Consider the following 23,714-nt stretch of genomic DNA (forward strand, 5'->3'; position numbering starts at 1 on the left):
TTTGCCGTATCACCGCTCTTCGACAACACTTCCCTAAAAGCCTCACCTAGTATCGGAATACTGGGTCTCGAAATCTCGAGCGATTGCCAATTCTGTGGCCATCTGGAGGGCAAAATCAAATTGGCTTCGAAGAAGCTGGGCGTCATCAAAAGAGCACGGCAATACTTCAAGCCGGCCCACATTCTAGCGCTCTACAAAGCGCAGGTCCGTCCACACATGGAGTATTGCTGTCATCTCTGATCTGGCGCACCCCAGTATCAGATTGATTTGATTAACAGCTCGAATTGTCGGGGACCCAGTGCTCTGTGAACGGCTAGATCACTTGGCGTTGCGTAGAGAAGTCGCTTCATTGTGTGTCTTCTACCGCATTTATCACGGGGAGTGTTCCGAAGAGCTGTTCAACCTGATTCCCGCCGCCGAATTCCACCTTCGCACGACACGCCACAAGTGAGGATATCATCCCCACCATCTGGATGTGTGGCGGTCCTCCACAGTGCGGTTTTCTAGGAGCTTTCTTCCACGTACTACAAAGCTGTGGAATGAGCTTCCTTGTGCGGTGTTTCCGGGACGATACGACATGGGTACCTTCAACGGGGACGATACGACATGGGTAAAAAAAGCGCGTACACCTTCCTTTAAGGCCGGAAATGCTCTTGTGATTCCTCTGGTGTTGCAAGAGAATGTGGGCGGCGGTGATCACTTAACATCAGGTGACCCGAACGCTCGTTTGTCCCCCTATTCCATAAAAAAAAATAGATTCTGGGTACCACAACGACGCCTATTTCTGCCGTGAAGCAGCTTACTGTATTTCGGTCTGAAGGGCGCCGTAACTAATGAAATTACTAGGCAAATGAATCTTATGTCTCAAAGTGACGAGCGCAGTTATAGTTGTTATTAGTTATGCCGCTCAGAATTTTTGGGTTTTTGAAGAATCCTTAGCAGCACTACATTGTAATAGGCAGGACGTATCAATTACCATCAGCTGAACGTTCTGCTCTCGTCCCATATCGTCATAAAAACAAACAATTTTATGCGAAAAACCCCTGACTGGATTTCTGAAATATAACTAGCTGGAGTTGCCTTTCATAATCCTATGGGTGGCAATAACCGCGTTTGTTCCGTATAGTTCGCGAAAATCAGGATTTAATTTCGAATTTTTTTTTGGAAGGGGTGGACGAGCGTCCGGGCCACCTGCTGTTAAGTGATCACCATCGCACACTCTTTCAACACAAGTATCATAGAGGCGTTGCCAGCATTTGAGCTTTATATCGTACAGAAAACACCGCTCAACGGAGTTCGGTCCATTGCTTGGTTATTCGTAGAAGAAAGTTCCATGGAATTCACATATTATAAAGAGTAAGCCACTCATTTCCTGACGATGATTATTAATACGAATATCAAAATTTGTTACGATTGAGGCTGGAGACTAATGAAATTTTATAATGAAAACTAGCTGACCCGGCAAACGTTGTTTTGCCATATAAAGTATAATTCACGCGATAGTTTTATAAGTAATAAATTATAGCCTGTACATCATTTTGTTCTATTGTCAATAGTTTTTGCAGCGCACGCAAAAATAGGTTTTCGATTTTACACCTTGTGTTACAAAATAGCAATTTTATTACGGATCCCTAATTTTGAAAAAAAAAGCCTATAGCCTTCCTCGATAAATGGACTACCCAACTCTGAAAGAATCATTCAAATCGGACCAGTAGTACCAGAGATTAGCGCGTTCAAACAAACAAACAAACAAACACTGCAGCTTTATAATATTAGTATAGATATGGATACTTAGTTTAAGGATTGTTTTCCGCTGGTTGGAGCGTAGCGGAGACCAATCCTCAATATAAGCAGGGATAATTTACAAACACATTCATGCAAGTTATTTTGATTCGCCGCATAAAATCTGACAGTTTCGTCTGACGGATAAAGGTTTTTTTCACCAGTCTAGGAAATTTTTTGATTGAAAATTAGGGATCTCTTTCGATATTTGAGTCAAAACAAGGTAAAAAAATTAATATTTCAAAAAAATACTGTGTATTGAGATACTTAAAAGTTAATTTTTATCCAAATTTCATAGAAAAATAAATATTTTGTAAAAGATAAAAAAAAATATTATTTAAATTTTCAAATACATTTTGAGATTACGTGAAAAAAGTGTGAAAACAAAAGTACTGATCTTTTTATTTACTTTGTTGTTTAACTTTTTTCCATAGGGACTTGTAGTTTTACCGGAAATCGTGTTTTCTTTTCCACTTCCCAACCTCATATCGCCCGTAATTTATTTTTCAATCCTTTAATTTTTTGTTATTTTCTCTTCCTTTTCCAATGGGTTTCATCCTTCTATTATTATTTTTTCACTTTTTATCATTTTCAAGACTTCAGCACTGGTCTGCTAGTGAATCCCGTCATTATATTATGTGTAGTGGCTTCGGAGATTAACCGGAAAATAAATGCAATAGTACATTACGTTACGAGTGCGCAAAGTAGGTAGTTCCCGCACGAGCGATGCGACTGTTGGATAACCTACATGCGTACGAGTATCGTATACTATTTTTCCTATTAAGTTCCGCAAAGTTCGACCACTACAATTTTGATGCGAAGCGACTGATACTTTGACGTTCGTTATCCGTATTAACAAAATGGCAGAATACAAAACACAGAACGCACGTTTTGACAGGTCCAATCCAGACGACAGATGTAAATAGCCGGCGCGAGCAAGAGCGCTCGGGCTCAGGGAGACAGTGTCGCTCGCACGTGTTAATGAGAAGAGAGTGCCAGAGACGGCGCGCACGTATACACCTTGGAATCGCTCGTATACTCTCGCACGCTCAGCTACATTCCCGCACGCTCTTATCAACGTGTGGGAGAGTGGTATTTAGCGAACGCAAATGCATGCGCAAAATTGAACTTTGCACACAATGATAGGAAAAAATATTGTTGTATTAATGTATACGTAGTATTTAAGTAAAATTGCTGACAAAACAAGCACTCTAATTTTATTCGTTTTATGATCAAACACAATATGAGGCAATGTTCATGTGAGCTAGATATACCAAACATAGGGTAGATTATATTACACAAAAAAGTCAAATTAATAGTAATCGTTTATTTTATAATAAAATTAAAATATTGCACATGAATTTTAAGAATGTCAAAGTAAAATACGTCATAATATTACGTCATTCATTATGGCTTCGGAAATGTTGAAAATAAATGCGAATTGCATACCTAATTTAATATTATGTACCTACAAATAACAGCATTCTGAAAAAGTCATCTGTTTAAGTCATGTTGAAGTGATATAGATGAAAAGGACAAATTTGAATAAATGGTACTAATTATATTATTACTATTGAACTAATCTACTAGTGAACGTAGGTTTTTAATAAAATAATATATTGTACCGCTACTGACTCGACAAACCGAATTGAGAACTTCCTCCTTTTTGAAGTCGGTTAAATAAAACTTAGGTACTGATGTAATAGTAAATATTGATTGGTGTAGTTAAAGATGATGTGGAAGAATTTGCGCTGTTAGATATACTGAAATTACATTTTGTTACAGATTTTTTACTATGGAAAAGGATGACAAACAAGCGTACGGGTCACCTGGTGTTAAGTGATCACCGCTGCTCTCATCCTCTTGCAACACTAGAGGAATTACAAGATTGTTCCCGGTCTTTAAGTGTACGCGGTGTATTTGAACGTAGCCATTTCACCGCACATGGATGCTCAGTTCACATCGTTTGTAGTACGTAAAAGAAATAATTATTAAATCTTTATTTGTATAAGTAAGATAGACTCCAAAACCGCTTTTTATTAAAAATGTATTCTTTTGGAAATGTGCACAAAGGCTATCAATTTATTAAGTATAGGTACGTTAAGTTTATAATTTTTTTTTATTAAATTAATTTACTTATTACATTATTATAATTACCACTCACTTTGAAGTTTAAATGAAGTAATGTAATAAAGGAGTTTTGAAGTTTGAATTTATAAAAGTAACGACCACATGTGCGCTTACAAATAAATCGCTTGTACAAGTCGCGTCCAATCTCCCGACGCATTATAAATTAGGACAAGTTCGGATTCTCAGACACACCAGTGAATAAACCCAATTAATGAGGGCCGTATTGGCGCAGTTAATCTTAACGAGGTCAGGAAAGAAAGCAGGATATGAAATACCTACATGTAATGTATCCATGTAATATATAACTATAAGAAACAAGAACATCTCCTTCTATAAAAACGACATGTTAAAGATTAAAGCTTGGACCATAAACCGATACTAATCAGTAGAGCAGAATGTATAATGTATTTATTTATTTGAAATTTATGTATCATCTCATATTAATAAATAATATAAATTCACATAGTAAAATTCATTCATTTGATCACAAATACACTAACTCACACACACTTTACTCATCACTAAAACACATCCAACACACACATATATCTTATTTTTTTTGTACATATGCTTCTAAGTATTTAGAATATACTAGTGATTGTTTGTAGTTAAATTAATATGTATTGTATGCCGATATATTGGCGAATTGTGCTGTACACTAATTAATTGTGAACAACTATGTTACCACGATTCATACAAATAAATCATTTCATTTCATAATAAGTTATGGAAGAGCGGAGTGTTCTAACATAGGTTTAAATGAGGTTCAACATGAATATTGATACATACGTTATAACGAAAATAAACATTTAGATTTCTATTTTTTTCTTTATATACATTTTCTGGAATCATTTTGAAAAAGCATATACATCACCCAGAAAGTACAGTGAGTGGACTAAACCGAGAAATAAATAACAATTTTTTTGTTTAGTTTATGACTGATATATTACGGAATATGGAACATATTATGGAAAATATGTATGGTAGTGTAATAAGTATATTGAAAGAAAGCGCATCTCTAACTTACATAGGTACTGAAAGTAATTGTAAGAAAAGAAAATATAAACCAGGTTGGAACGAGCATGTACGTTGCGCTCACAGGAAAGCTCGAATGCATTATCAAACATGGTTGCTACATGGTAAACCCACATCTGGGTACGTTCACAAAAATATGTGTCCATCTGGAAAGTTTTTCAAAGATAAATTAAAATATTGCCAAGATATGGATGGACATTATAGCCAAAAAGCACTCAGACATGCAGTTTGGAGCATTTTGGAAGTCAACAATTAAATTAAATCCTCGGTCGAGCTTTCCAGTGAGCGTGGCAGGCGTGCGCGAGACAACTGCCATTGCTAACTTATTTAGACTACAGTTCAAGGTGGAGTCGCCTCTCACAAGAACTATGCAAGTGGTCGATGCTGTGGCTACCTCTAGTGATATTACCATGCGATTTACACGTAATGCGCTTTACGATAAGGGAAGTGGCATCTGTAGCTACTTTAATAAAAAGAGCTAAGTCAGTGGCTGTTCACTGTAACATGCTGGCTCGCAGGTTTGCACTAAATCAGTAAACATTACACTTTTTAAGGCATATTGCCAATCTTTCTACACCTGCAGTCTGTGGGTTGACTACACGCAGAGGGGATTCAGTGATCTACGTGTGCAATATAATAATGCACTCTGGGTACTGCTGGGGCTGCCGTGGCGTTGCAGTGCCTCAGGGATGTTCACGGAGGCGTCCATTGATGGATTCGCAGCAGCAGTGTTACACGAAAAAGATGTGCATCTGTGCTCGCTCGAGTCCGTGGCAGCACCAACACTATCTTGAGTATTTTTACAGATCGGTGGGAGTCCCCTAAGTCAAAGGTCCACCTTTGTAAAAGAGGGGTCAAAATTATTTAATATTGGTGTGAACACCAATATTAAATAATTTTGATTTAGGGACCTACTAACATTAGTTTTTACGTTTACTTTACTGGCAGAGATAGTATGTTAAATTTATGTGTCAGGTGAAATGTCGTGTTCGTCAATTTGTAAGAACTTTCTAACGATTCGGCAAGATGGTGGCTTTTTGTAAGGTGATGTAAAGAGATTCCTTTAAATCTAGAAGTTTATGACTATGTAACAGATGGTTTGGGATAACACCTGTGGTGGAAACTATTGGAATTACGTTTACTTTAATTATTATTATTATTACAATAAATATTTTAATATAAGCCATTACTTAAGGAATATATGGTTAAGTTTTTTTAACAAAAAATGAATACTAAAAATAGTATTTATTTATTTATTTTTATGAAGATAAGAGAGACGAGCAGGATGTTCACTTGATGGTAACTGATACGCCTTGCCCATTACAATGCAGTGCCGCTCAAGATTCTTGAAAAATTGTAAAATTTAAAAAGATTAGACAATTAACTGACATAGATACGGCGCGACTAGTATACTTTAGTTATTTCCATAGTATAATGTCCTATGGTATATTGCTATGGGGCAATGCTGCCGATATTATCACAATATTTGTGCTGCAGAAGAGGGCTATTCGCGCTATTTATAACCTAGGTCCTAAAGAATCATTAAGAGCAAAATTCAAAGAAATTAACATCTTGACTGTTGCTTCTTAATATATTCTTGATAATGTAATGTATGTTCATAGGCACATAAGTGAATTTGCCAGAAACTGTCATAACCATAATGTTAACACCAGGAACAGACATAAACTTATGATGCCTACTACTCGGCTAAGTCGAGTTAGTAAGTCTTTTGTGGGGCGATGTATATACTTTTACAACAAGATCCCGGAATATGTTCAAAACAAAAGTATAACGTTATTCAAAGAATTGTTAAAAAACGTTTGTGTGTGTAAAGGTTACTATAACATAAATGACTTTCTTAATGATACCTCAGATTGGGAATGGAGTGACCGCCCTCAGTCTATTAAATAATAAGTTTAATTGTACAATATTACTTTGTAAACATATTTATTCGATGAAAAAACGAAAGCCCGCTGAGTTTGTTGCGCCCATTCTTCTCATGTCTGAGCCATTCATTTTGGAATGGGTGGTACTTTTTTGACTTTCAATAAGTGATGTCACATCCTATTTTGAATAAAAATATTTGAATTTGAATTTGAATATGCGGTTCTGCAGGGTTTTTGTTAGTTATTTTTTTTCTCTTTAGGAGGAAGGTATTGTTGTATAAAAATATGTACTATAAGTGAATTTTTGGTTATAGTTATATCTGGTTAAATTTCTTCACTTCAAAGTTGAAGAAGATTTTTCAATAAAATTAAAGGCTTAAAATATCGATCGAAAATTCATCTTAACTTTAGTTTGTGAAACTAACAAGGCTCTACATTTTTTAATTTGGGTATGTACCTCGTCAAAATTCATTTTTCTTTAATTTTCACCACTCGGAATTGAATACGACTAAAAATTGAATATTACGTATACAACTTGAATACGTAACTTTATTATAATATTTATCGAGACAAAAAAGTATAGAGTGCCCAGCAGAGATCGACTCTGCAACCCTTTAAATTGAATCTTATTTGAATAACTATTATTTATTTGAATAGATTTAGTATAAATATATAATACTAATCAACTTAACACATTAACTTCAAATATTGCATTACATAGTAGTAAATGCTTTAAGCAGTGCCCACTGTTTTATATCGAGAAAATTAATTTTATTCGTATTTCTCTCATGATATTTTGAAAATATAGTCAAAAATATATAAATATATCGGACACCTGAATTGTATAAAACAGTGAATGTACAATATATTAAATGTGATAACTACATAATTAATATTTATGACTATTCTTATTTATCAGCCCTAACTGTAAATTCCATTCTATGGCCACGCCATGAATGGTGGAAGATAATTCAATAGACCGTTGAGAACTGGCGTTTAATAAAATTCCTTAACGTCGAATTCATTATTCATAGAAATTGATTAAAGTGAGGGTGTTAGTATGATGAGTTATTATATCTATTTAGGAATTACTTAATATCAGCTCTATTTTGCAATATTACTAAGCAAAAATTTCCGGATCATGTTGTTTTCAGTGATTACAATATGGCTCATGGAATCTTTTCAATATGATAAGATGGATCGGTACAGCGTTTTTTTTTTGGTTCTTACATTTCTATTCAAATATACAAGATATAGATCAACAGATTTAGGTGCAAAAGCAAAATCTTTCTTGTCAAAAAATCGATATTGGGTATTTGTATTACAAAAAGATCAATGTTTGTACGATATTCGCCCGCCACGTACCGACGTGTTCTAGGTTTTTGAATTCATTATATTTGTGTATTTGATTCTTTATAAAGCGACAAATTTATTGAATTATTGTTAATGAATTTACTAGATCGATTAATATATAATACCTTAGAAAATGTTCCAAAAAAATTAAAACATGAAACAAGTAAGCCTAAAATAAGATATTTATTAAAAAAATGGGTATTTTAAATATTTTTTTTATCGAGTGAAGTATTTCGAATTGTGTATTGAATTCATGATTTCCCTAGATAAAAAGCTCAAGATAACTATATATTTTTTCATTTTGATTACTTTGCGAAATCTTAAAGAAAACTTTAAAATTGAAGAGCTTGCTATAAGTATTTCACGAACCGATAAGGTCTTAAGATCCTAATATTATATTATCACAACATCGGCAACACTTTTATGATTCCTCAGGTTTAAAAATACAATATCGGCTTGGGTGATCACATTCCATCAGGTGACCCTTATGTATGATTGGTTGTTCTCCTCTCCCATATTTTTTCAAAGTCGCATCCTGGTTATTAGCTCGTTAATTATTCTGTTCTTATACTATTTGGATTTCTTCTTCTCCTGTAATGATATTTCTGTATCCTATATCTTTTATCTGGAGGTCTTGCATGTAATGTCGTAATTTCCACCAGGTGTTCTCAGCCATCTGCTCACCTGAGTACTTTTGCTATCAGTCTTCTGATATAGGTATCAATATTTTCTTGTTTCGTATATCTCGCCATTGCTGTGTTTTATCATATCTAGGGCCGCACAACGGCACGCATAGCGAGGCTTTTCTGAGCTTGCAGAAGAAACCGGTTACAAAGACCGTATGTAAGTTTTATAATAAAAAAAATTTGTTAGATTTTTATTTATTTATTTATTAGGATTTCCAACAACAAGTACACTAATACAAAAATAAATACAATACAATTAAATTAATGTTAAGTGTCTTATCACTTACAGGAAATCACAGCATGCACAGAATTTTACTTAATTAAGATAACAACACACTTATTTTTTTATTACATACATAAAATAGTAGAAAAATGAGTAAGCATAGATTTAAGATCCTGTTTGGGTAATATTATTAAAGATATCTCTTTGAAGAATAATTTTCTTAAAGTTTGAGGAAGCGAAAATATCTAAGGAATCCTTGTTATACTTATCATACAGGGTATACATTCGTGACAATGGGCAGAATTTTCTTAGATTAGTGCGACAATTTGGTAATGAAAATAAGATTTGTCGCTGACATGATCTTGGAATTCTATTTGGTATATGAAATCTAACTTTGCTGAGCAAGTCGGGACAATTAATTAGGCCAGTGCATATTTTTTTTAGAAATACTATGTGCAAATAATTTCTTCGTTCTTCTAGGGAGTTCATGTGGAAATATGATAGTCGTTCTTCATATGTTTTAATCTTTTTAAGAACTCCATGACCAAACGCAAGATGCCGTACCATCTTTTCTTGGCCACGCTCAAGTCTAGCAACATTTACTTTATAATGTGGCGACCAAACAACACTGCAGTACTCTAAATGACTTCTCACCAAATAGTTGTACATTATTTTTTTAGTCATTGGGTCTTTAAAATTCTTTGCCTCTCTTAAAACAAAACCTAATAATTTTGAAGCTTTATGTACGATTTTATCTGTATGAGTATTAAAATTCAATTTGGTATCAAAATGAATTCCAAGATCACGTATACACGTGACTTCTTCCAACATGACTCCATTTAAGTGATACGACGTAGGCAGCACATTCTTATTTTTCTTAAATTTAATATGTTTGCATTTTCTTACATTAAGTGACATATCGTTAAGCTCGCACCAATTTTCCAAACTATCAATTTCTTCCTGCAGATGATAGGAATCGTTCAGTGACTTGATAACTTTACAGACCTTGAGAGCGTCAGCAAAAAGATAAACTTTAGAATACTTAAAACACTCAGAGATATCATTAATAAACACATTAAAGAGGTGCGGTCCGAGATGCGATCCCTGTGGGATTCCTGAGGTCGCTATGTATGATTCCGAAGTATACCCATTGATAACCACTCTTAGTTGCCTATTGTAGAGATATGAGCGAAACCAACTCAACAAGGGATCCGACACTCCATACTTCTGCAATTTTTATATTAAAATTTCTTTATTGACGGTGTCGAAAGCCCTGCTGAAGTCGGTGTATACGGCATCAATTTGTGCTTTACCATCGACTGCTTCCACAATTTCTTCTGTATGCTCTACAACATTTGTTGCTGTCGATTTGTTTTTAATGAAACCATGTTGCGGAGTATCAAATAATTGCGATAATTGCCACGTGAGCTTTTCACAAATAAAAGATTCAAATATTTTAGCTAAGATAGATAAAATAGCTTTGGGTCTATAATTCGAAACCAAGGATTTGTCTCCATCCTTATAAACGGGTACTATCTTTGTTTCTTTCCAAACCTTTGGAAAGATCCCGTTTTGAATAGAAGTGTTAAATATTATTTCTAAAGGAACAGATAGTTCAGCAGCTAATTTGATCAAAAACACAGGTGGAATACCATCTGGGCCCGCACCCTTCGCTTTATCGAGTCGTATTACAGCTTTTTCGATTTGGTTGTGAGTGATATGTACAGTACGCAGAACGTTGGCGTGAGCTTCCAGCTTTATTGTTGTCTACGTGTTTCTTGAATCTGAGTCACCGGTCAATTTTAACTACCACTTATTTGGATTCATGCTTCCATGGAAGTTCCTCCAACATCAGTCTCAAGAGGGTTGGTGGTTGTGAGTTACCGGTGATGATCACCTGCATTTTTGCAACATTTACCACCAGCATCCAAATTCAAATTCAAATAGTTTATTTCTCAAAATAGGATAACTGCATCACTTTTTGAAGTCAAGAAAATATACGAATAATAGAATAATACAGTCTTAATGCTTATAAATTAAAACAGTATGCAGACCTTAAAATTATTTACATTGCTTTAATTCCATGCACTTGTATCTGTTATATAATCTTTAATTGTATAATAAGCTTTATTTAAAAGTTTCTGTTTAACAAATATTTTAAACCTTTTTAATTGTAGTTTGCAAATTTCTTCAGGGATTTTATTATCAAAACGGACACATTGTCCCCTGAATGATTTGTCTATTTTCATTAGCCTTGTGTGAATCAGAGCGAGATTATGTTTATTTCTAGTAATACAGTTATGAATGTTTTTAAAACGATCTATATTTTTATGCACAAATATTAGGTTTTCAAATATGTATTGACATTGTACTGTTAATATGTTGATCTCCTTAAATTTATCTCTCAAAGAATAACTTCTGGATAGATTGTAGATTGCTCGAACAGGTCTTGCCTGCAGCACAAAAATCGTTTGAATATCACTAACGTGTCCCCACAGTAATATATCGTAAGACAGTACAGTATGGAAATAACTAAAATATACGACACGTGCCGTGTCATAGTCTATGAATTGAATTATCCATTTAAAACCCACGTCCACGTGACCGTCGAACCGTTGCTGCAGAGTCGACATCGACTAGTTGATTGATCCGTTCATTCAACGCTCGTCGCTATTATTTATCCAGTATTATAATCGGTATAACAATGCATTTTGCAGGTGTTTCAATGCATTGTGGCAATCCGGCATTCACGGACTTAAGGTCATTGAGAATCACCTGCATGCTTCCGCCGAGTTACGATGCTCCCGATTCACCTGAAACAACCCTTGGGAACCCCAGCAGATGAAGTTTTGACAAGTGCCATATGCTACACTTAATCAAAAACCATCGCATTAAGCTAATATCCAACGGCCTTCCTTCTTTACATAGCCGTCTTCCATTAATCAATATTTCACTGGCGATTCTCTAAATATGACCGTCTGTTCGTTCTGGGTAATCTTAATAAAAATCAAAGCTAATCCGATGAAACGGTCAGATTTCCCAGTAAGTTCATGAACTGTACTGGTCACTCACTTAGAACAAGCTCCATCTAAGTGACCCTCAAAAGACCCTTAAATAATTATAATAGATAAAAACATAGTTTATTCTAATCCCATCCCTATGCTAAGAAGCATGGGGATATAGAATAAACTATATATTTTACCACACACAAAGATGGCTTCTATCTAAACAGAGACAGAGTCACAACAATATTAAATTTCAATCACTCTGATAGATACGGTAACAAGCCATTTGTGACGCTGTTACCAGTAAATATAGAAATCATTTTACGGATTAATTTACTTGTCGTTTTAGTATTGAAGTCGTGTTCAATTAATTAGGCAAACGTTATGTTTTATACTGGCTGTGTTTTATTGTGTTGGTAATTTTTTTGATATTTGGTAGATTGTTAACGATATTTAGGGTTTATTAATTCTTGTTTTTATGGAAACTGTAGATTTATGAGCTTGCTGCACCTGATGGTAAGAGGTCTATGTTCTCAATCGCTAAAAAAATAACACCGCTGTTTTTTAAATTTGAATTTTCTTGTAGCAAAAAGATAACCATACAGAGGGAAACAAAATATTCTGGTGTTTACCTAGACCCATCGTTCCACACGTAACAATATCATCTAATATTTTTCTGGCTGATAAAAGATCTTTGCATAATATTTTATAGTTTATTAAATTAATAGCGTTTTTAATCTAATTTTACTTAACTTTTTACACAAATCACCCTCCTACGCCTTGCTTCGATTATAAAATAAAGTGTAGCTTACCATTGGGAGGCTCCTTTGCACAGGATGCCGGCTAGATTATGGGTACCACAACGGTGCCTATTTCTGCCGTGAAGCAGTTTCTTAAATTAGTTTACTTAAATCAATTCTTTTCTATTTATAATATTAATTGTTACGAATTTAGATAATTTCATAAACTTTGTTTATTTCAGGTTTGCTAGTACATACTCTTATTGACACTGTGGGCATACCCATTGCTAGATCACGATTAGTCCAGACTGGACTTAGAGCCAAATTTCTAAGACAAGGGTAGGTAATGCTTATTAATTTCATATGGTAGAGGAGATGCAATACATACGTGCTAACCTGGATCACTAACAAGCGGTATCAGTTTTGAAAGTACAGTATTACAAAAGCGACGATTTATGTATTATTGGCGACTGCATATTTGTTTGTAAACTTTTGTAACTTAAATTATAATCTTTTTCTTTATTAAATTAAACTGACAAACTTGTCAACCTCAATTCAGTTTTAATATTTCGATTTATTTATTTTTTGTTATTATTTTATTTATTTTAGCAATTTAATCTAAATTTGCGTGTGCCAAGTATAATTTGCGTGCGACTAATAAAAAATTTTCGCACTCAAACAACAAGTTCATGTAAACTTTAAACTCACGCGTAATCTTAAAATGGGCAAACGGCTCTTTTTCAAACCGGAACAGCGAGCGCCCAGACACTACTTTTCCTGCATAAGTACAATAAATACAAAAAATTATAAGATTACTATTAAACTGTATTATAGTACCATTTAGAATAAAGGTATTGTAAGAATACGACTAATCAACAGAGTACTAAAAATAGTGAAAGACAGCGATGAAATCGTTTAGTAGATAGAACGCATAAACCCGTGAAATATCGACTTATACCAAGCAAACTACTAGCCCATTCAACTTAGCAGAGCCTTTTATCATACTGAATATGAAGACGCAACGAACGAAAACTATTAAACGTTTTGCTTATATTAGGTTCACGTTTAACATGGACTAAACATATTTTGAAAATCTAAACTATCACACACAAGAAACCCGGCACAACATTTATAAGATTGAAAAGAAGAGCGCCACAAGATCTGATGGACAAGAAGATTATGAATAATATTTGGGCAAATCACTGGATTCTGCTCCAAACACGAACCTTCATACAAATACCTAAAGTCCAGCTAAATGTTAGTATTGACAGATTGCAGGATTAAATAAGAGTTACAAAAATATATTTGATTCAATAATAGTTTTTATATGCTGTACTTGCTAATAGAGAATGGTGTTATACCTAGGTCGTAAATCACCCACAACATTTTTATTTCCTATATACAGCTTAAAGAAACAATGATAATAAATCAATAGACTCTCTCATAGCTGTCAGTATATTCCTGCAGACAAGTCTTGAGCCACACGCTTGTAAACATTGATGTCGCTAAACATAATCTAGTTTACTGCTTTATTTTCAATATTGAACTTCAACATTCTGTTTCAATAATAATATGATGATATATTTTGTAAGTCCCTTCCAAGTTTTACGTATATCCTCCAATTCAATCAATTTTGAAAACGCTTAAATTGGCATGTATCTTAAATAGTCTATCCCATTATCCTTACAATTTTTTTATTCGATTCTTGGTAGTGTATTTGTGACAAATACTAAGTCACCCACGAGCACGCTAAAAAGTCGATTTTTATTGCTACAATATTATTATTATCAAAATTATAAAAAAAAATGTAACTTAATAAAACACTCTTTAATAGAAAATTAAACTTAAAAGTTTAAAATCAACTTTAAAAAAAAAGTCAAAATTAATAAAAGTGTGATAATAAAATGTAATTGTAAAATATTTAAAATTGTGTTTTATTCGTGTTTAAAAAAAAGATAAATGATAAAATAAAGATACATTGGTAACTAGAACAATTTGTGGATACTGGTTCCAGAGTAGAACTAAGATAGAATACACTTATTATAATACGATTTAATAAATATATTGTACCTAAAATGCTAAACTTACCAGTACTATATTGCAATTTCATAAATACCTAAACTCCAAATAATATATTGATAGAAAAAGTGTATAGCTTAATTACATATATCTTTTCTTTATTTCAATCTTTATTCTTGTTACTTCATCAGTATCCTAGGTATCGTGCTTAGCTGTTGCTTTTTCATAGTTCTATGGCTCTAAAACTGGAATTTTTGTATATGTTAAAAAATATTGTATATTAAAAATTTCTTCATTGTTTGCAGGATTGAAACTACAGAAGACCCGGTACAGAAAAGCTGTATATGTTCTCAAATATACGATCCAGTATGCGCGTCGAACAATCAATCTTACAACAATTTGTGCTTAATGGAGTGTCAGAATAAACCAGGAACAGTCTCAATGGTACATGAGGGGAAGTGTATACCATTCAGGCGATATATAGCATTTAGAAAATATCTCCACTAAAGTATTAAGCTGCAAAGTTGTTTCTGTTTTCTGCTCATACTATACACACCTCTAAAGCTTCTAGGACAATTTGAGAGTACTTTTCTATTATAGTTATCTATGCAACTGTTGTGTAATAAGTGTGGACCTCATTTATAACCCACGAATCTGGGTTTTATAATAGTAACAAATAAGTGTTTTAATACCTAATTATCAACAGTTGCATACCTAGGTAACACTGAAAATGTTTAGAAAATGAAAAACTGCTTAATGTAGAAAGTTGCCAATACTTTTAATGTTTTTCGAAGAAATCTCCGTTCCTCTCTTCACATCGTCGCATTCGATGGAACCACTAAGAAAAGCAGTGGGCCCATTCTACCTCAGGGGTCTTTTCTACAGTCTTTTCGAACGCTTTCACCGAATCTTCAGGGCTCGTAAAGCGAATACCTCGAATGTTATCTTTAGTTCTTGGAAATAAATAAAAGTCGCAGAGAGCCACTGGCGGATAACTCATTATCTCGACACCTGCCATAGTCAAATATGCAACAACCGTTTTGCGGAGTATAATTATAAAAACGGATGACATATTGTTGTACTGAATTTCATTACAACACTCGTTTGTATGATGTAATGGTTATTAGGACATTGGGTGTTTTACTGTTGGCAATTCGGTAACTATTTCAGAATCTTTAATAGAGGATATAAGGCATTGGTGTAGATAAAAATATATTACAGAACTTTACTATAGTTAAACAATTTGTTATTTTAAAGTACCCTCGCTTCTGGGATTAATTATACAAATCTGTATATCAAGATTTACGGGGTAAATAATAATGGGACGTAACCTAAGAGGCGCGGTTTGGATTCCCGCATTATCCAAAAATTTTGCTACACAAATTCAATTTGTATTACTACAATTATTTGTCAAATTCTTAGGAAAATCGAGCTGCTGTGCAGTGCACCATGCTGTGATGAAACAAAAGAACGCTAAAGAAAATCGAAGCTATTTTGAGTTCATATTATGTGTTCTTACCGAAAATTTGCGAGAATATCCACAATATGATCGTTCGATCCATATAAAGTTCTACGTGCTAGAGCGGTAGATTATATCTCCATATTATTTCTATTAAAACAAAGTAAGGATTCTTTTATTCCAAATGCTTTCCGAACTTGTACAAAGCTAAAACATTCAACAATTAAAGTTTGTTTTAAGGATGCCATGGTGAGAAATTTTGCTTATTGCAGAACTTTCCATTCATATTTAGCATATTTTTTGTGATGGTTTTGCTTTTTCTGGGCTTTTATACTTAAAAATAACTCATAATGATTTGTCATATTATATTTTACTTTTTACAACGCAATTATTTTTAGACTCATCAACCGGAAACCGCTTTGGATTCTTAAATTTCACAGTGATGAGAAAATCAATAAGATAAATGAATCTTTTTATTTCTATTGAAACTGTATTCAATAAAACAACAAAATATAAGAGACTAACTGTTCTGATAAATAATTAAGATAGAAGTAATTATTCAGTTGCGCTTAAACATAAATATCCGGACGACCGAGCCTTGCTCGGATTTTTCAGGATGTACAAAACTTGAACAAAAAAACTAATAGAACACCTGGATTCGGACCGGGGTCTTCTGCATTCCGGATCACCCAAAGTCCCATCTGAGCTATTATAGTCTTGTATATAGTTTTCACTTCGTGATGACCACGACCGCTCTATCAAGAGTGTAACGACCTTTACCTTTGTATTCTAATGTTATTGTAGCTGTTTTTCATTAAAACACGGATAAAACTACATTTTTTTTAATTGAAACCTAGCTAGATCGATTTATCGCCCCCGAAACTACCTCTATACTAAATTTTATGAAAATCGTTGGAGCCGTTTCCAAGATTCAGATTATATACATATATATATATATAAGAATTGCTCGTTTAATGATATTAGATATAGAGAATGTAGTTAATCGACGGGAAAGATAACACCAACACTGATCTCCTATCTTGTTGTGACGTCACGAATGCTTCCATTGTTAATGGTTTAAGTCAAAATAATCAAGAGTTTTATATTTTTTACTTATTTTTTCGATTATTTATACGTCTAGCTATAAAAACGTCGAAAAAAATAGAATTAAAGAAAATGAATTAACATGAAGTAACAAATCGCGAGTGTAAGACGGAACTTGATCACGTACACTAAGCCAATTCCTAGCCGGTTTTTATCGGCTGTCTAACAGCAAGAGACTATCTAAGCGTATAAATTTTCTAAGATTTTTTAGTAATCCCAGTGATGCATCAGAGGTGAGTTATAAGCATAGGATTGTCTCACTTGATTTGTAGAGAAAACACAATTATGACCAACTACGTAATATACACTGGTCTGCAAAAGTAAGTATCACACTTTTCAAATTAAATTTTTTTCTTAACTATAGAAGGTAGAGATTTAAGGTTAAAAACGTTTTGTTGCAAATTTTATAGGCTTTAATTCTTAGAAATTAAAATTATACATTAGTAACATTTTGAAAAAAGATAAAACAATGAAAATAGACATTTTTAGCTTATTGTAAAAAAATTCAACTAAAATGTTGTTTTTTTTTTTTACTGAACACTAGGTTTCGGAGCCGATGTTGGGGAATATTCTCCCATTCTTCTACCAGGGCCTGCTTTAGTGCCCTGAGGGTAGTAGGTGGTGCAATTTCTGACTAGCCTCCCAAGCTCATCCCAGGCGTGTTCAATCGGGTTGAGATCAGGACTTCTTGATGGCCAAGCCATCACGCTGATACCCACCTCCTGAATATACTCTTGTACGATATGAGCCGTGTGTGGGTGGGCATTATCATGCATCAGCATCGATCCATCACCCATATTTGCTAAATACGGCCCTGCATACTCATTGAGAATCTCTTGAGCATATCTTTGCCCAGTGAGGGTGCCATTTTCTATGGGCTACTAGCTCTGTGCGACCTTCTGAAGATATGCCAGCCCATACATGTACACTGCCTGCACCGTATTGGACTCTTTCTGAGATGCAGGCTTGAAGGTATTGCTCACCAGGTCGCCTGTAAACACTTCGCCTTCCATCAGAAATGTAAAGAGAGAATCGAGACTCATCTGCAAACAAAATTCTTGACCATTCTTCTTCATCCCACTGCATGGGCGTATCGCAGTCTCGCTACTCGATGCTGTCTCTCGAGTTTTGGGCCACTCGCTGGTCTTCGGGGTTTCAAATTTGCTTCAGCAAGTCTTCTTCTCACTGTACTGTCACTAATGTAGTCCCTCCGGGTCTGAAGTAGCTGTTGCTGGACTTCAACTGCATTTTGGTGGCGATTTCTTAACACAGTGGAAATAATATAACGATCTTCTCGGGCACTGGTACACCTGGGTCTGCCATTACAAGGTCTCCTCAGATGGTGTCCAGTCTCTTCGTACCTTCGCTTTACCTTCTGGACCGTTCGTACCATCACACCCACCATTCTTGCAGTGCGACGCATACTGATGCCTAGTTCCAGAAAAGCCATGATCCTAGCACATTCTTCAACTGAAAGAGGCATGATAAATAAATGTTATGTGCTTTTTAGCATAAAATTTTAAAACAAGACCCATCGATCTTGAAAAAAATTTAAAACAGAAAGAAAAATGTGAATGGTAAAATTGTAATTCGGAAACGTCCACTTTGAAAAAGGAATGGTTTTGTTTTTGAAATTTTTTTTCAGCCAATTCTTAAAAGAAGGTTACCGACTATAAAGTTTATATGTACAAAATATAATTCTCTTTGGAGTCCTTTTTATTTCGAAAGTATATCTTGTGAACTTAAAACGTTATCCCAATTTTAAAAGTGTGATACTTACTTTTGGAGGCCAGTGTATTTAACTAACGGCATCACTGACTTTCGATCCGTGTAGGTATTAACTTTTTTTGGACCAATCAGAGGTCCTACAAAAGGGTGAGTGTAATAAGATCGCTTCGCGCCCCTACCACTGCGTATTTGGACTCATGGCAGCGGGAGATAATGATGATAATTATTTCAAAATTTTTAAAAATATATTATTTAAAATCATGATACTCAAATTTGTATGTTTGTATAACTATGTTAATTTTTTTATGAAAATAAGGGACAAGACGAGCAGGAAAATCAGCTGATGGTAATTGATACGCCCTGCCTATTACAATGCAGTGCCGCTCATGATTCTTGAAAAATCCCAAAAATTCTGGATGGCACTACAACTGCGCTCGTCACCTTGAGACATAAGATGTTAAGTCTCATTTGCCCAATAATTAAATTACTTGTATGTTTAAAGAAGCTTTACTTTCGTGAGACCTTTAGAGAACTTTATTGAAGTTATACTTCTTTTGGCGCGATGGAGAAAAATTATGAGAGTGAATTTTTACGATGCGCGCGCACACTTAAACCTGAATTCTACATCGTGAAGTTAGTTCTAGGTGGCATGAAAATCGATAACTATGTTCAAGTAGTATATTCTAGTATTTTTATATTTAGAACACGTGTTTCGTTACAGTACAATTAAACAGTGTGAATAAATAAATATTATTTTGGTGTTTTTATTAAATCAATTTCATATACGACGGAGATAGTATTTACTAATAATGTATTAGTTTATCTATATAATATATTGAATATTAGTGATAAAACTGATTTTAATAAACTGTTATGAGTGCATTTATAGATTTGAGGATAATTGTCGGTATGTATAATTGATTTACATCATTAATTAAAACAAATATCTGAAAAGTATTTTAACAAATTTTATGTATAAATAAAATAAAATTTAATTTTCTATACTTGTTTATATAAACCTTAAATGCTGAGTGTTAATACTATCTTTGACCTTAACTATTTGTTAAAATTTGATTTATTTTTCCATACGCCAAAGAAGTATAACTTCTAACGCGGTTACATAAGTACACACACTCTTTTTTTACTTAAAACGGCTTCTCTCATGGTTCACCTGTGTAGCTATCTACCGACTAGTTTCAGACCATTCAGAGGTCCTTCATCAGGGTGAGTATAGTGGGCTCGCGATAATGTCCCGTCTCATACTGCGTATTTGTGCTTGTAGTGCGTGGCTTCACAGGGCGGGCGGCGCAGGGTGCGGCGGTAGTGATGACGACCACGGTAAAACTGAAACTTTTGTGTCACTATTGGTGTACGTATGTTTTTGTTAACTTTCTGTATGCTTCTGTTTGTGCTTTAACATTACTGAAAGGTACAGAAAAGTGTTCCTTATTAATCGCTATCACTTATAACTTACACCATACACATCATAGCTACATGAATGAACCGTAGATTTGCTTGACTATAATTCCTTTTGTACCCACGTTAGGTTATAATTAAGAAGGGATGGATCTGTCGACATTAAAGGGTATTATTGTAACCTCGGCTTTACTGTGTTACGATTTTCAAGCTTTTTGAGAGGTTTTTTGTATAATTTATTCTATTTCTCGCCAAATTTCAATTGGCATTCAAATTTATTTTATAATTACCAAACTTGGAGTTGTATATATTTATAATATACAACTTACGTACCTACTGCAAAAAAAGGAAATATAGGATATGTATATATATTATAGTAAGTAAATTTATTACTTAGTTTAAATCTCCTACAGCTTTAGGTTATCTGAAAGAAATTACTGATTAGCGATCAGGTTACCTAATTGTGCTCCCGTAACGATTCCCCCTCCCGTAACCCTCTTTTTTTTTTTTTTTTTTTTTTTTTTATGGAATAGGAGGACAAACGAGCGTACGGGTCACCTGGTGTTAAGTGATCACCGCCGCCCACACTCTCCTGCAACACCAGAGGAATCACAAGAGCGTTGCCGGCCTTTAAGGAAGGTGGACGCGCTTTTCTTGAAGGTACCCATGTCGTATCGTCCCGGAAACACCGCACACGGAAGCTCATTCCACAGCTTCGTGGTACGAGGAAGAAAGCTCCTTGAAAACCACACTGTGGAGGACCGCCATACATCCAGATGGTGGGGATGAAATCCTAATTTGTGGCGTGTCGTGCGAAGGTGGAATTCGGCGGCAGGAATCAGGTTGAACAGCTCTTCGGAACACTCCCCGTGATAGATGCGGTAGAAAACACACAATGAAGCGACGTCTCTACGCAACGCCTAATGATCCAGCCGTTCACAGAGTACTGGGTTCCCGACAATTCGAGCTGCTCTGCGTTGCACGCGGTCAAATGGATCGAGCTGATACTGGGGTGCGCCAGACCAGAGATGACAGCAATACTCCATGTGAGGCCGGACCTGCGCTTTGTAGAGCGCTAGAATGTGGGCCGGCTTGAAGTATTGCCGTGCTCTATTTATGACGCCCAGTTTCTTTGAAGCCAGTTTGGCTTTGCCCTCCAGATGGCCACGGAATTGGCAATTGCTCGAGATTTCGAGACCCAGTATTCCGATACTAGGCGAGGCTTTAAGGGAAGTGTTCTCGAAGAGCGGTAAACGCGCAAACTTGAGTCTTCTGGGGGTTAAATTGGACAAGGTTCAACTTACCCCATTCCGCGACCTTCTCGAGAGAGGACTCGATAGAAGACACAAGTTTCTCCCGGCACTGGTCGACGTTTTCCCGAGAGAGACCTGCATGGCCCGTGTATACGGCATCACCAGTGCTGTCGTCTGCATAGCAATGCATGTTGGCGGTGTCCAACATATCATTGATATGCAGAAGAAACAGCGTGGGAGATAGCACACAGCCTTGGGGAACTCCAGCGTTCACGGGCTTGGGATTCGAGCAATAACCGTCGATAACGACCCAATGATGGAAGTTTTGCGAGGAGCGCCTTGTGCCATACACGATCAAAGGCCTTCGCTATATCCAGACCAACTGCCAGGCCTTCCCCCTTGCTTACAAAAGCCGCCGCCCATCTATGTGTTAGGTATACCAGAAGATCGCCAGTCGACCGACCATTGCGAAAGCCGTACTGCCGGTCGTTGATCAACTGGTGACCCCCAAGGTATACCAAGAGCTGGCGGTTAATTATGCTCTCCATGATTTTGGAGAGTAGGGAGGTAATCGCAATAGGCCTGTAGTTTGCCGGATCCGAACTGTCTCCTTTTTTTGGGATCGGATGGACAAGGGCTGACTTCCATGAATCAGGGACTACGCCTTTTGAATAAGAGTGCCGGAATAAACGCGTTAGCACCGGCATCAACTCAGGGGCACACGTTCTAAGCACGATTGGAGAAATGCCATCCGGCCCGCTCGACTTCCTGACGTCCAACAAAAACAGAGCTCGCCTAACAGTTTTCTGTCGGAACTGTACTTCAGGCATGGAGCTCTGACACCGCGGGATGGTCGGCGGTGTTTTTCCGTTGTCGTCAAGAGTCGAGTTGGAGGCAAAAAGAGTGCACAGGAGATCGGCTTTCTCTTTTGCCGTATGGGCCAGGGTGTCATTCCTCATGTGCAACGGCAGCATGGACGGCTGGTTGAAGTTACCAAGAGCAGCTTTCGACAACGACCAGAACTTGCGTGTTCTGGTCGGGTAACTGGAAAGCTGCTCGCCAATTTTGACGACGTGCTTCGATTTCGCACGGGCGATTTGCCGCTTAAAAAATCTGGAGGCACGGTTATATTTCCTCTTCAGAACTTTGCAGTTCGGATCCTTTGAGCCCAGCGCCGCAACCCAAGTTTGATACGCCTGTTTTTTGCAGTCAGACGCTGCTTTAACTGACGCATCGAACCAGGGCTGCCTATGAACCATCTGCCACCGATCGGTACTACAGAGCTTGGTATAAAAATATCCATGCCCTGCAGTATCACATCGGCTACTGCAACGGCGCAGGCACTAGGATCATCCGAAGGGAAACAAACCCTGCCCCAAGGGTAGGATGCAAAAAAGGAACGCATCCTATCCCAATCTGCTGACTTGTAGTGCCAAACGCGGCGGGTCGCTGGTGGTCTGCGACGTTGGCGTCGGATAGGCACTACACTCCTGACCAGGCAATGGTCGGACGTTCCGAGAGGGGCGTCGACAGAGACCTGGTAACCATCGGGATGTGTAGTCAGCAGAAGATCTAATAAGGATGGCATGTGGCTATCCACATCCGGGAGCCGCGTCGGCGACTCAACCAATTGGGACAGACCATACGCCAATGCAAAATTATGCACAGATCGCCCTGCGTAGTCTGTGATACGTGATCCAAGCCATTCGGCATTGTGCCCGTTGAAATCACCCAAGACTACGATTTCAGCGGAGGGGATCTGAGCAAGCACGTCATCAAATGCCGCTTGAACGCAGCCCATGAGGTGATCCGTTTCTGCGTTACCACTATGGGACCTGTAGACACACGCATAGATGCGGACGCGGTCCTCTAAATCTACGCGGAGCTAGAGAGTA

The 23,714-nt window shown here is 36.2% G+C and overlaps 1 protein-coding gene and 1 long non-coding RNA gene across 2 annotated transcripts in view; both read left to right on the top strand.

Moving 5' to 3' along the window:
- LOC126973119 (uncharacterized) overlaps nucleotides 1-23,714 on the top strand; it is a 610,257-nt gene that overhangs the window by 458,823 nt on the left and 127,720 nt on the right. The window lies entirely within an intron of this gene.
- LOC126973127 (uncharacterized) lies at nucleotides 12,494-15,192 on the top strand. Its single transcript, XR_007731265.1, has 3 exons — nucleotides 12,494-12,616; nucleotides 13,083-13,179; nucleotides 15,165-15,192. It is a non-coding gene; the product is annotated as an uncharacterized LOC126973127 (long non-coding RNA).

The sequence above is a fragment of the Leptidea sinapis genome, chromosome 28 (genome assembly GCF_905404315.1).
Source record: "Leptidea sinapis chromosome 28, ilLepSina1.1, whole genome shotgun sequence".
Classification (NCBI taxonomy): Eukaryota; Metazoa; Arthropoda; class Insecta; order Lepidoptera; family Pieridae; genus Leptidea; species Leptidea sinapis.